We start from the raw sequence: 14,694 nt of genomic DNA, 5'->3' as shown, positions 1-14,694 counted from the left end.
TGATTGTCTTTTGGTTGCTGCTCATTGGTGCTGAGTTTTTTTGAGAGCTGGGTTGAAGATTGATGTAGTTGGTGTTATGTAGTGTTATGTTGTTGTGCTTGTGCAGGCTTGGCGAATTTGGTTTCAGTTGCTGTGGTTGTCTTGTTGGTTCGTATTGCTCTTAGTTGTTCGGCATGTATTTGTGTTTGTTTGAGTTGGTTTGGGGTTTGGGGTATTTCTTGTGTTTTGATGGTAGAGATTCTATTGTCTTAATCTCTTTTCCACCTCAAGATACACTATTTTTCCTCTATTTAGGGTTAAGAAAGTTTTCTAATGAGGTCCTTGAGATGGTGTACTTTGTTCTTGATTTTAATACAAAGTACCCTCTTAAAAAAATATATGTGTTTAAATTGATTTTATAACTGAAAATTTGTAAAGAACTTTCACTAAAATTCTTTTAAATTTATAAATAAAGATGGTTAAAATATTCGAAGTAAACGCATCTCGATTAAATCTCATAATTTTATTTTATTTTTTAAGAAAAACAACTTTTAATTAGACAAATTTTGCAGAAAAAATTGAGTAAAAACAAAATTCAAATTTAATTGAACTAAGATAAAAAAATCTTTCAACAAACCCTTCTAATTACCGTAATATTCTTATATATAGAGTATTTAAAAATAATTATCATAATATTTTTTATAATTTTCTTCTTATCTTGTCGAATAGAAAAAGATTAATCGAATCATGTTAAATGGAACGAATTTTCATCTTAAAATTCGAAAAGAATTCAAGACAGGTGTAGCCATCCCTACCCATTAATGGCAAATACATAAAGCCATAATGATTGTGTTCCATGAGGAAACATCTTAAGAACAAAAGAGACAACTTAAAACATATGTTAATAAAACAAAGTGGAAATAAACTAAAGAAATTGTGAAACCCACTGAATGTAGTTGAAATTCCTATGTTATGTACAGTTTACTAAAGCATGGTTGCCTGCCATGGCATGCATGCATGCATCATCATTCAACAAAACAAGTCCTCCGGACCGGAGGCATTCCCACTGTCATCCGAAGCATCACCATTGGCATTGAATGCCCATATAAGCTGTAGAAGTTCCTGGCTCGCAAATGACGACGAGTTTTCTCTGTTCCGTTCTGGGCTACTATCCCACCTTCGCATCGAAAACAAGTGCAACATCAGGTCCTTCGGTGAAGCAAATCGGTGCATCCAACCCCTAGGTTTCGGTTGAACTGGACACAAAGAAAGTGCACAATTACAATCATCACGATCGTCAATAACAATAAGCTTTCATTATTTACAACCAAGAAACTTTTTAACGCTGTCGTTGCTATCATCATCATGTCATCTTCCTCGTCGTTGCCTCATAGTCATCATAATCGTCATCGGAAAAACTTATAAAAGACAACAAAGGAAAGAGAGTTCGTTTAGGAACCATTCACAGAGTAATGGCTGAGAGATCAACTCCTCAGCTTGTCATACATTATCATGTCATCTTTAGAGAGCTTGTATCGGAACCATTCGGTTAAGGACATAAGGTACCTCGGCATCGACAAATACATGTTGGATTTCACACTATTTGCAGAATTCATTGCCATGATGGGTCAACTGAGAGAGATTACGTAGTAGATTATCTCAAACTAAAGAAGAAAACCCTACTAAAAGCCATTGGACCTTTACTAAGTTGCAAGCCGATATCCGAAATCCTCGCCCCTACACTCAGAACGACTCATTTAAGAACTAAAATACCAACACCAATACCTTATTGTAACAGTTACCTCTATGTCTAGAACCAAATCATAAATGTCTCTGGGAAAGATCAGAAGTAAAGACGGGTGCCGATGTTTCCAGCGTTTTCCCCGAGTCAGCAGCATGCTTATGAAGCAAAATGATTTGATGTCATGAGCCACCTTGTCGATAACCCAAATTGTGATACGGTGTTATTTCTTCTTCATAATTTTGTTTCTATGAGAGGCTAGAAGGATAAGACATACCTGTTCAACATTTATGGGAAGAGTAGGTTTATCAATACCCTTTGGAGTCCATATCTTGATGTCGGACTCGATTCCGCTGCTCGCAAGAACCGTGGTATGAGGATGAGACTTGATACAGTTCACCACATCTTTATCTGCTTCCGTAACACGAATGAGCTCCCTACCTTTTTTCTTCCAAATAAATATATGGCCACAGTCGGATCCGCTAACCACGTAGTCAGATTTAGGTCCAAAGAAGCTCACACCTTTCACCGTCTCACAATTTCTATGCCCCTTGTAAACTTGAGGAACAGCCTTGTCATTGGCATGCATAGCTGAGTGATCAAATCCCATTTCACTGGCTTCATTACATGCTGATAACGGAGATGACGGGACCGGATTAGGCCCCAGTCCCATGTCCCGTGTAAAGAGGTAGATGAACTCATCATTGTAGGAGACGAGAAGCTCACTCTTATCTGAAAATGCCAAGCCAGTTATTCCAACTTGATCGTCGCAGATCAAATGAGGGGGGACCAAAATCAGTTGAGCCATCCCACTTATATTTGCGAATATCGTAAAGGCAAGTATATTCATCCGATCCTGCAACTGCAAAGAGATTCGGATTCCTTGGATCGGTTGCAATAGCATTGAGATGGATAGATGCCATGTAAGCCTTGCTATCATCAATTGGACGGCATGTGAAAAGTTCTACAGATGCTGCAGTTCTAAGATCAATCTGAAAAGCAAGTCCAGAGAACATAAGATGGCAAGAAAATAATTAACTGCAGACAATCTGGTATCAAAATTGAACTCCTCAAAAGGTTTTTCCCACGCCGGGATGTGTCAACTTGATAAAAGTTTTCTTTAACCAACTGTTTCTTCTTCTTCAATCCTACAAACTTCCATAAATTATCAACTAAAAGAAATAATTATGATTTTGCGGTTAAAAACAACAATACAACACACACGCTGCACTAATCCATCTTCACCACGAGTGTAAAATATATGAAGGTTCCCTGGTTCAATAGCCAATTTATGAGCTCGTCCCTGATGTTTGGCCAGCAGCTTAGTTTCAACACCTCGTTCCAAAATTTGATCTGGTCGAACCTACGATTATGAAACAATTATCAATTAGGATTAAAAAGAAATAACTTAATATTCAGTATAACACAACTCTTTGCTACCGTGCATGCTAAAGGTTGGATGCTTAGCACACCACTTCAATGAAAGCCTCACTTTTCTTCTAATATGAAAAATGTACAAGTAGATACAATGCAATGATGCTCATAATGGAGGAAGATAAAAAGTTTTGCAGTTTCATTGACCCCTCGAAGGCTCATATTCAAGGTTGCAATTGTTAGAAAAAAATGGATTTTCATGATACACTAAAACTATTCACATTTGCACAAAAAGGGGACAAAATACATGTTGAAAATTGAACACTAGACTCAAGGAACTTTCTAAATTGATCCTCTTATTTTCTTTTTCTTTTTTTTTTAAATGGCATGCCTAAATAAAAATTCACCTGGCCATCAGCAGCACAAGTAACCATGGTGCGATCATCCGAGTAAGGCATGATTTTTTCTTGGAAAACATTGTTGACATGGCCTGACTGGGAAATAAGCTTGGCATGCCCCCTTTCCCAATCCCATAATATAACCCTCCTATCATCACTAAAATGTTACCATCAGCATTAAAGCTCACAGTGTTCACACAACCTCGGTGCTTTTCGAGTTTCTTGTAAATCTCGAGTCGGATCACAAGATCCTGGGAACATAAAATAAATTAACCAATAAAAACCTTTTTCCCAAATCGAAGATTAAAAGTTCATATTTTCACCTTTAAGGCATTTGCTCTCAGCTGTCTCAAACTTATATTATAATAAAAAACAATGTAATAATCACATCCATTCATTCAAAACATTAACACACACGGAACCAAAGCTAAATAACAACAATTACATCAAATGGCAAAAAGCTATTCCCCATTTTGGATCCGATTCGACTCGAATATGGCTACCTAAAGCCGGAATTACATTGAATGGCAGTCCATAAGACTAACAACAATTATAGTAGTTCAAACTTCAAAGGAAAGTGCTAACATTGGAATTTCTTACATGGCTATTACAGTTATTATAAAAATATATAGATATTTATACTCTGGAGAAAAAATTGAAAGAAAAGGATCAAAAAATTTTCGGATATATCTCTGTAAAAAAAAAAAGACATTTTGATCACTGCTTTTCCTATCAGTATTTGAGACACATCGTTTATTTTGTAAATCCCAGATAAATTGAAATTGAAAATCAAATAAATCAGCTAAAATACCGTCAATCGGAAAACAAACAAATAAATGTACTAGACTCGGTATCGGCTTCATTAACAAAAGATCACTAATAAACTCACCCAATGAGAATAAGTGAAAGAACAGTTGAGAGTGAAAGAGAGAGACGGGAATAAGGCTATCCAGGATAAGAGTAAGAGTTAGACCTCAGAAGCTGCAAGCCGGTGGGCGAAATTCCTAGTCGAGAGTGCTCCGACTTCCCGTTGCCAAACATCAACCACCGCCTTGTCCACACTCGTCCTTGCCCTTTTATTCTTCATCATCGATTAAAATAAAAAATGATTCTTGAAGAAATATATATATATATATATATATATATAAAGGATTCAATGGAACATTGATTCGCAATTGAAACCCAAACAAGTTTAGATTTTTTATTAATTTATTATTATTTTCTCTCTTTTTTGTGTGGAAAAGATTGGAATGACGCTAAAACATCATTTCTTTGCTGTTTTTATACGAGTTTTCTGTGCGTAGATTTTTGCTCGTTAATGCATGCGATTGCATTGCATTGCATGTAATACAAAATCGAAACCCGAACGGCAGCGTTTTGTTGTTGTGAGTAGTGCTGTAAATAAGACGAGACAGATCACGAGCTACTCGAGATTGACTCGATCAAGGCTCGAAAAATACTCGGATCGAATGGACTCGACTCGAGTTCTTAACGAGCCGAAACGAGCTACTCGATATTCGACTCGAAAAGCTCGTGAGCAGCTCGAAAATATAATATATTAAAAATTTATTTTTTTAAAAATAAATTATTAATAATATTAATATTTATGTATTGATTTTTTTATAAAAAAATATAGTAAGATTTCTTGTATTTAAGGTTCTTGTTCGAGTTTGAGTTTGAGGCTTCAATCGAGTTAAGTTTAAGAAATTTTTTTTCATTTCGAGCTTTTTCCAGCTACTCACGAGCTTCAGTTTAGGATTTCGAGTTCGAGTCGAGCTTAAAAATTTTAAACTCGTGAGTTTTCGAGTCGAGTCGAGCTCAACAATACTCGAACTCAGTTAAAATTTAGTTAACATTCGATTTGAGTTGATTTAACTCGAGCTCGAACTTAGTTTGAGTTTTTAACGAGCCAATACAAACTACTCAATTTCCGGTTCAAAAAGCTTTGAGAGAAACTCAATAAAACAATATATTAAAATTTTTAATTTTTAAATTAAATTGTTAAAATCTTAACTTTTTAAAAATTATTTAATATTATTTTTAAAAAAAAGAAATAGCAATAGAGGACATGATAATTGAGATTCTCTATACCCATAATACAACTGCCACTGTAAATTTTTTATTCCACTGGATTAATTTAAAAAGAAAAAGGTAAACTACACAAATCATTCGCGATTATAAGGTGTTGGTTTGTTAAGTTCACCGACTATTAAAAGTTATAAAATGGTCCCATAACTGTAGGGTATTGTTTTGTTAAATCCGACTATTAAAAGTTACAAAATGGTCTTTTGACTATTCATATGTTCTAAACTCGTCATTTTACGTGAAAAAACTAATTACAGTTTGAGTTGGAAGTTAACCTGTTGAGTAGAATATGATAAAATATGATCAAAGAATTTCAAAAGAATATCATATTTCAGTCAACATGTCAACGTCCAGATCAGACGATTACAATTTTTGATGAAAAATGATGAGTTTAAACAACTTTTTAACTTTTAATAATTGAAAGACTTAATAAAATAACACCCTATAACCGAGGGATCATTTTTGTACTTTAACATAAAAAATGTAATAAAAAAATAAATGAACGAGATTTTAAGAAATAGAAGTAACAAATCTCCAGTGTTTTTCAAGCTCGAGTCTAGCTCCTTAATTTCGAGTTAGAATCAAGCTTGAACCAACTCGAACTAAACTTTGAGTTGCTCGAGATCAAGTTGAACTCAACAATATTCAAATTCATCTCATTTGCACTTCTAAAATGGTAAAATTTCTGTCTAATCCCTTTAGAAAATGTAAAAAAATAAATTAGTATAATAGTAAAATTACATTTTTCGTCCCCAAAATGATAACTTTATGGTTGAATCTCTTCAAAATTATGAAATTTTAAATCAATACAACAATAAAATCGTATTTTAGACCTCTGAAAAACTTTTAATTCAACCATGTCCCAAAAACATTTCTGACTTCATCTCTGCGAAACAAAAGAACAAGTTAAGGGGGTAGAGAAGAAAAACGAACCTCCTTGGCAATTTGTTGTAAAATCTCTGTAATTTCAGAAAAATCAGGCCTTAATGTTGGATCTTGTTGCCAGCATCTCTCAAGCAGTTCAGCAAGCTTCGGGTTAGTGTTCTTTGGAATTGTTGGACGTAGACCCTAAAATCAATATGTCAAACGAAGAAATGATTACTTCAATGTGGTAATGAAGTCCAAAGCTCCATGAAATAATCTTTTCATGCAGAGACAGAGATAATTTTATGTTCAAGCATGTAAACTTTAGAATTTATATTAGAAATTTTAGATGTTGAATTACAAAATTTTGGAGGTGCGAAATTAAATTATTAATAAAAGGATAAATTACGCGTTTAATACTTAAATTATCAATTTTGATTTGGTTTAATACCTAAACTTTTAATTTTTTTTTCAAAATCATACATAGTGTTTAGTTTTTGTTTCATTTTAATACCCGTCGTTAAAAACTTAAAGCGTTTAGTACCTAAACTATCAATTTTGATCCGTTTTAGTACCTAAAATTACAAAAAAAATCAAAATTTAATGTTAAGTTTTGAACATGGGTACTAAAATGGGGAAAAAAAACTAGGTATGGTTTGGAAAAAATTGAAAGTTTAAGTACTAAAGCGAATCAAAACTGGTAGTTTAGGTATTAAACATGTAGTTTACCCTAATAAAATATAGGCTTAAGGGCTATCTTTTCCCTTGTAGTAGACACAATTTATTATTTTTACCCTTATCGTATTTTCATATTAATTTAGCCCTCAAAGTTGTTTAATTCCACCATTTTATACCCTTCCCCTAACTTAAAACTCTAAATTATAAGCCCTATGTTAGTGTTTAGGGTTTATAATTTAGAGGTAATGGGGTTATGGTTTAGGGTTTATAATTTAAGGTTTTAATTTAAACGTAGGGTATAGATTGATGCAACTGAATAACATCGAGGGCTAAATTGATGTGAAAATATGATATGGGTGAAAGTGGTAAATTGGATCTACTACAGGGGCAAAAGTTATCCTTTTGCTTAAAGAATACATAAATTATATGGAAATTCACCAGAGAGATTGAATTGAAATTAAATTGAGATTTAACTGATGAAATACCTTTTGAACGACTCCGACAGCAACTTGCAATGGGGTTAAACATTCATATGGAAGCTGACAATAAGAAATACAAGCAATTTACCATGAGAACTAACCATAAGAAACCAGCAAACGACTTCATGGAAACAAACCGAACATGTTAAATAAGAACCTTTCCGGTTAACAACTCCCATAATACAATTCCGAAACTGAATACGTCAGCCTTGTGATCGTATGGCTTGTGTTCAATAACCTTCAATGTAAAAGAGCTGTCGTAAGAAAACGATAAGATGAACAGCTGATTACAATAGGAATAATAATATCATCATCATCATGGATTAATATGTTGCCACCTGTTCCGAGTTACACAAAGCATAACAATAAAACAATCGCACAATAAAATGAGACAGATTTACGTGAAAACCTTAATCCCTAACCTCTATTATCGAAAGTGAACTTCATTATGAAGTTAAAATTATAAGAGATTTATGACTAAAGTTTTTTTTTGGCTTCTCAATCTTAATCTATAACCATAATTCCAATTATTTATTTTAAGGTTAATTACTTGATGATAAAGAAATCTTAGATGAAAAAGAGATTTCTTCAATACGTATTTTTTATTTTCAATCAAAAAGTAATAGAAAAAGTACAGTCATGTATGAATTGGATGTGTGGGTTGCACTGCGAACTTTCCTTCCAATTTTTCCGGACCAAGAGCCTCCACATCCATCACATATCTCCATTTTCCCTCCGAATTTATTTGTTTACCAAGTGAGTTGCATTGCCAACTTTTCAGGCCGAGCTAAAGGATATTCGGGCCACAAACTCTAACACCACCAATCTGTCTAAAGAATGTATTTAAACTAAAAACTGCTACGGGGAGAGAACCGATGAGCTACAAACCTATTTCCTTTCTAATGATAATGAATAAACATAAAGAGGGAGGCAAGCAAAACAATTCTTGAATGTTACTTCAGACAAATTAGAATTATTAAATCACATTAAACGATCAACATAAAAGGACACATTGCATCTGGTACCATATATATTCAATCAAGAGCTCACCTCAGGAGCCATCCATCTATACGTTCCTGTTTCAGCCGTCATAACTCCAGATTGAGCTTTCACTCTAGCAACACCAAAATCAGCAACCTTAACCACCTGTATAAAAGGCAATGTGAACATTGCATGAAAGCCGTATATTTGATTTTGATTACATGATTAATTCTGAATTTCATCTCTCTACTTTACGAAAACTAAGAAATTCGTTCGTCTATTTTAATTTGTCAGAATTCAGTCCAATATTTTACGAAAACCGAGAAGTTAGTTCAGTTATGACAAATGCAAGAAATTCGGCTACTGATTGTTGCTAATTCATTGCATATAAATTGTGGAACTGCTTATTTCTAGGCCAATGATTTCATTGTCAAGGTTTAACAATATTACTCAATTGGACTAGGTTTTTTCTAAAGCATATGAACCGAGATCTGACAAATTAAAGTAAAGAGATTAACCTCTCAAGTTCCGTATAGGGATGAAATTTATAATTACATCATTTAAAATCACCAGCCGCATGTTATTAGGGGAGAGAAGTTAAGTAAATTTAAGCATCTTACCTCATTTTCATCCATAAGAAGATTGAGAGCCTTCAAATCCCGATGGATTATATTATTATGGTGCAAGTAGTTCATTCCTTTGGAAACATCTATTGCAACTTTAAGCAATGATGGAAGCTTGAAAACGCCTTTTTTCTTATGAAGGTAATCATATACACTTCCACCGGACATAAACTCTGCAGAGAGACAAGCAAGGAGAAGGCAAAAAAGAAAGAGAGAAAGCTAATGTTAATACATATTTTTTTTCATTTAGAAAAGAATAGTAATAATCTTAAATCTCACTCTCAATATGTTAATATAAACAGATAAAGAATCGGCAGGCTACCTGTTACAATATACAAGTTCCGAGGCTTGGTACATGCACCAATCAATTGTACAGCGTTCTTGTGCCTAACCTTCCTGCGAGTTTTGAAGGACACAGTCGATTAAAGGAACAAATATTTCCTAAAACTAATGCAGTCATCCAAAAAGAAAGAATAATGTTTTCATGAAGTATTAAAATTCAATATTTTCGCCAAAAACCTCATGATGAAAATCTCCTGGAAAAACTCTCTCTGCAAATCGTTATTTATACGCTCCGGCTTGAGGACCTTAATAGCAACTTCCTGACTACGGTAAGTACCTTTATACCTAAAACAGGATTAAAAGGACAATATGTCAAAGCTTAAAACAAAAAGAACGTGATCAGAAAGTTACCACTTCACTCACTATAGGACCTTTGTTCAATTATCTCAAAGCTCAGTATATATATATATTTACAAACTCGATCAGAAAGTTGTTATTTCACTTACAGATCACCATATGACCCAGATGCAACTTTGTTCTCGAACTTCAAGTGTCTAGGGTCAATTTCCCAAACATCAATTCCATCATTAGGAATTGCCACATAATTCTTGTCATCATTGTTTATGTTGCCCATTTCCTCATGGTCCCTCGAAGGAGAAAAAGAATGTTGCTTCAACCAATATTGCTTCTATACAAAAACAAAGGCATAAAAGAAAAGTATGATTTGAGTTGCTCATGATTTAGGCACAAACTTTTAACTAATAAATTACTACATTACAATCTTCTGTCTCCATGAACATTATGCATTTCAGAATACACACTTTACCTAGAATTAACCAGTCACTTGTCAACAAAACATCAGAAAGAAAAGTGTCTGTACACATCCGAATTGTTTTTGCAGACCAAAAGACACATTCGATCAATTAGGAGTCAAAACCCATTGATCATTAACATTGGAGGAGGTGAGTGGGGGTGGTCGAGAGAGAGAGTGGAGGCCGAGTTCAAGAAGAGCGTAGTTTCATAATAGAAAGGTTGTAGTATAAATTATGTTATCAAGCCAGCCATTATTGAATTAGTTTCCATTCACCTCATATAAAAACTTCAGTGAAATCAATGCAAGGGCTAATAATGCTTGGAGATCGACAGTAGTATAATGATAATGTAAATTTGAAACATTTTAAGCAACAGAAATCCCTACTTACAGCTGATCAATTTTGTAAATATTATCATGCAGTGCTTTACTTGGAAAAGTTGGAGAAAGCCAAACGAAAACTATAGCCAGAATTTTTTTTTTAAATTACTCTCAAGTCTCAATAATCCAGTAAGTGAACTTGATGGGTAAGGTGAAAATGATGAACACGCAAAGTGCTGGACAAACACCCCCAACATTCCATATTAATCAGTAGATAGTGATAAAACTTGACCTAGCAATGTGTATTCATGATGTCTCGCGTTTGTATTATTTTTCACGACCTAATGGCATATATATAACTTGTCATATATCAATATAAATTTTAATATGCTAATAATTCTCGTTTGATAACAGATGAAATAAAAAATTGCACCTATATATAGCCATAAAATCAAAGGGTAATTCTCAGACTCATCGTTCCAAACTTCCACTGCTACAAGAAATCAATGAACAGACGTCACTTGCTGGTGCTACAAAAGCTAGAGAGATTGCAACCAATGGGTTATCAAAGGGAAGGGAAGAATTCCACTAGTTCATTTCCAGAAGGTCTATTTTTTATGAGGAAACAGGTCTGCATATAATGTAATTTCTTACTTCTTGTAATCATGGGAGCATAAACGATATGCCCCTTCTGTGCCACAATTTGGAGGTAACATTTGATTCTCACGGCTTATAAGAATGTATAATTTTCTCTGGCCAGATTTTTCTCTTGTATGCAGCTCCTATAAGTTCAAAAACCCTTTCCAAAAATTTGCGCGTACACACACACACAAACACATATATTCTCATATATAAAAACAAACAAACCTATCATATACCTGACTAAGAAGTTTCGGTTTGTCTTCTGTTGAAAATGTAACTTCATGCATGGGCCTGCACCAACATGAGAGAATGTAAATTTCACCATCCAAAATGGTTATGAAGTATTTATAAGCTTCACCAAAAATGACCCAAGCATAAATCTGTGAACGGTAAGTCAGGCATATGTGAGCTGAAAATGACTAGATGTCAGCACATAACTGTGCAAAAACACACCTAAAATTGAAGTCAACACAACATGGTGGGTGAAGAAGCATTACTCTCGGGTAAGAAGGTTGAACTTTACCAGACCTTATCAATTCATACACTCCTAATTATTAAAAGGATCCATACAAATATTAAAAAAAAACTATAAGACGATCAAGTCCAAAAAAACCAAATTGCTACTAACTTAAACAAAAGTTTTAGTAGAAACAATAAGCCCTTGCCTAAGGACATTTTAAGGCGTAAATAAATAGCTAAATACCGGGAAAGATTTGAATTGACAAGTAGAGAGCTATTTCCATCTTGATCCTTACACTTATTTGCTTCAAGTGCAAGGGCTTCAAGATTAGGCGATGAGCCAAAGGCAGGTGGTGGGTGTATGCTGGCAATTGAAAAGCCAGCTAGAATTGTCAGCATCATTAACAACAAAATCAATGTGCAAAGTGAAAAATAAAAGCAAACCTCATTCTGCTAGAGCGTCTTGGAGAATTTTGAGCAGACTCCTCACATGGGAGGTTTGAAAGGGAGGAATCAGCCAAACTCTCATCAGAAATAGATTGGACCTACACAAGTATATAACCCTCATGATGCATTTGACTGCAAACAAAGTTTAAAAAAAGTAAAGAACAATTAAGAGCTTGGACCAGTAGGTTATGACATTTAGACAACACATTATTTCAAATACAGAACTTGAATGATTAGAAGAAACTCGCAGATGCTCACATGAACATATCCAGAGATGGGTATAAAAGCAATAACAAATAGATGAAACATACGTGAAGTTGTCCAATAGAGAGTGAGAAACACAAATGCACTTTTAAAAGTAACAATGAATTGCATAAGATATCACATGGTTGGGTTTTACATAGTGAGAAAAGGAAGGGGAAAATGAGTTTGGAAAACATTATAATTAAACTTCTAATAGTGCTGAGCATGCACGTTATATCAAATATAAAACTTTAAGTAGTAGCAACTGCAACTGTCTACTAGATAATTGTTGTGTTTATTGACACCTATAATTCAATGCTAACATTCATTTTAGAAAGATTTAAAAGGGCCAACATACAACTTAGATAAACAGCCAAAACGCATCTACCAATTCCAATAAGCAATCAAATAACGTTATGTTTGTGAAAAAATTCCAAGTTTCATCTCTCCCTATCTTTCCACCATTACTATGAATAGAACATAAAAGCATGAAGAAAATCAACCTCCATGATGCAAAGATGAAATAGACAGACACAAACAAAAAGAATAAGTCATCTTCAGCCAACTAATTCGAGACACAGTCAAGACCGAAATACCTTATACTAGCCTACCAAGATTTGGAGCAAATCTTTCAGAGTCCAGAAGCATTTCCGCACTAATTTTTCCAAACGTCAAAGATAAAGAATTCAGCTTAATAGTCGCTTGCAAAGCAAAACCTTTATTCTGCAGCACACCACTGGACTAGAACCTCAAAGGACCAAAATAATATTTCAACTTCCTATTGTTTTCTCATATAGTCACCCTATGCAATATCATATGCAATGAATATTTCTAATAATCTTTAAAAAGTGAGATATTAAGAAGTCAGATCTGAAAGTGTTTGATCTTTCAAAAATGCACATCATTCTAAGAATGACAAAGAAATTGATGTTTAGCAATAACAAATTTTCGCTTATACTAAAAGTTTAGAGCAAATCAAAGTTCCTATTCATGAAATGTAACCCAAAAGAAAAAGAAAGGTAATCACCTGCACGAGTCGAACTTCCATGGCTGGTCTGTTGGAAGGATCATGAGCCAAATACAGCAATCTCTTGTGCATCAGAACGTCTTCTGCTCTTTGCACATTCACCTCCGATGCATAGCTGAAAATATGTTCACACACGATCAATTAACAAAAATCATAATATTCAATTTATAGAGAAATTAAAAGGAAATTGTAAAAAAGGAAACTAAAAAATCTGCTTTACTCCACTTGTTTTGGATCTCATCGGCAACAAGCCAAACATCAAAATAATAATAATAATAATAATAACAAGATATTAATCCACTAATTAAAAATTTCAGCAAAACTTGAGTGATAAAATTGCATATTAGGCGCTACTGATTAGTCTGATTGAACCGCAATATTAAGCCAAACAATTCCTTGACTCAGAACAATTTATATTCGTCGATGCACAAAATCCAAACATTAAAAAGAAAAAATCGTAGCCGAGATTCAGTACCTCAACAAATATAGATAGATAACAAAAAAAAGGCGAAATGTTGATAGTTTTTTATTTAATTAGTATTCGTTGCATGTAGTAAATTTAGAAGGAAGGAGACGCTTGAAGTGAGTCCAAAGCTCGTCTTCGAAACCAGGCCGATTAGCCTCATCTTTTCCGGATTCTCGAAGCGGCCGCAGCAATTCATTGTACACTTCGAGTTTCTGCCGCTGTTGGTGGCGGCTCTGAAACGGCGACGTGTCCTTCGCTTTGCTCCCGCAACTTTCGTTATTACTTCCATCACCATTGAAAAAAAAGGAAAGGCGTGAATGTGATGATATCTTTGCTTTTCGTTTACGTTGAGTTTATATAAGATTCGCAGATTTAACATTTGTCAATAATTAATCATTTTCTGCAGATATTATCATGTTTGGATTGATCGAATATTTAATGGTTTAACTATAGTGTGCGCAACACTCAACCAAGCCGATATCGGATTATTTATATGAAAGTAAATCTCCATAAATATAGGGTAAATTCTACCACGTTAAATTTTAAAAGTTACAAATAAATCTTTAAGTAATCGACTGTTACAAACCGGTCACTACACTGTTTAAAGTAAAATGAACATTAATTTTTTTTAATTATAACCACTTAAGTAATCGACTGCTACAAATAGGTCACTATACCGTTAAAAATAAAAATAGACATTAACTTTTTAATCATAATCGTATTATTCGGGTTTATCAATTATAAGACCCGAAAATACCTTTTTATCCCCCACCTTACTATTATTTTTGTTATCG

The 14,694-nt window shown here is 34.0% G+C and overlaps 1 pseudogene; it reads right to left on the bottom strand.

Annotated features, from left to right (window-relative positions):
- Positions 1-921: 921 nt before the first annotated feature.
- Positions 922-14,114, bottom strand: LOC120142664 (annotated as a pseudogene).
- Between the last annotated feature and the right edge of the window lie 580 nt (positions 14,115-14,694).

Source organism: Hibiscus syriacus, unplaced genomic scaffold (genome assembly GCF_006381635.1).
Source record: "Hibiscus syriacus cultivar Baekdansim isolate YM2019G1 unplaced genomic scaffold, ASM638163v2 tig00110831_pilon, whole genome shotgun sequence".
Taxonomy (NCBI): Eukaryota; Viridiplantae; Streptophyta; class Magnoliopsida; order Malvales; family Malvaceae; genus Hibiscus; species Hibiscus syriacus.
The sequence above is the reverse complement of the archived record's forward strand: the minus strand, read 5'-3'. Positions and strand labels throughout refer to the sequence as shown.